Below are 1024 nucleotides of genomic sequence, written 5' to 3' on the forward strand. Positions count from 1 at the left end.
CTGGTGATGTGTGTACCCAGAATTCCAGAAGGAGAAGGGGTTGCGGAGTGCCTTTCCCCTTGGAAGGTGCTTTCTCACTGCCCTCACGCCCTCTCTCTCTGGCAAGCACACATACCCTATCTACAGCAGATTAAAATAAATAAAGAAGATGGAAAGGACCAAAACACAGATTTTGAAAGAGCCCTTGGAAAAGAGGACGGGGTGAGTGTATCAGCACTATCCCTGTTGGAAAGGCCTGGGTTCACCCCCTCTCTCCAGCTGAGAATGCTGCATGGTCTAGACCAAGCACCTAACCCCACGCTGCCTCAGTTTCCTCACCTGGAAGTTAACGTAAGGAAGCAATGTCTGCAGAAAGATCTGTAACGCTAACATACAAGACAGTCTTCGAGGGGCACGGAAAGAGGCATGTGCCAGGGATCCAGAGGAAGGCTTCCCCTCACCTAGAGATCCCCGGCCTCGCTCACCTCATCTCCTGCTACAACCCGCTTGGCGAGCCACAGACGCATCACACCTGGCGTCTCTTAGCCCCGGGGGGCTGCTCCCTCCACAGACCTAACTAGCTTCTCTTGGGTCCTTCAGGCCTCCACACAGATACCACTTCCTCCAGGAAACCTCCTCCGACTGCACTAGGGACCTGTCCCATGCGGCCTCCACAGCACCGCACAGTCACCCTACAGCATCTGAGCTTCAGCTCTGGGACAGAACTGTTTGTCCAGTCACCTGCTGCCCTAGAAGATGCTGACCTGCCAGGACCTGGCCTAAGGCCAGGACACAGCTAGAGGTACCTGCTGGATTCATAAAAACTGAAGCCAGGGAGTAAAGGTGATCTGTTAAGGCCATAGATCCCGGGGAAGAAGGTGTGTGGGGAGAGGCAGATGAGAAGGCTCTTCTCTCGTGGGAAGAAATAGGAGGTGGCCCAGTCACTACCTGCCGAAGCAATGAAAGCAAGCAAAACACACGGGGCACAGTCGCTCCGAGTCACACAGCATAGGACACCCAGCACAGAGGTGCAGAACGGGGTTCC

At 54.7% G+C, this 1024-nt stretch overlaps 1 protein-coding gene across 2 annotated transcripts in view; it reads right to left on the bottom strand.

Moving 5' to 3' along the window:
- Positions 1-1024, bottom strand: part of PPP6R1 (protein phosphatase 6 regulatory subunit 1) — a gene marked incomplete at its 3' end in the record, with an annotated part of 27924 nt that overhangs the window by 24679 nt on the left and 2221 nt on the right.

This window comes from Tupaia chinensis, unplaced genomic scaffold (assembly GCF_000334495.1).
Source record: "Tupaia chinensis unplaced genomic scaffold, TupChi_1.0 Scaffold000286_1, whole genome shotgun sequence".
NCBI lineage: Eukaryota > Metazoa > Chordata > Mammalia > Scandentia > Tupaiidae > Tupaia > Tupaia belangeri.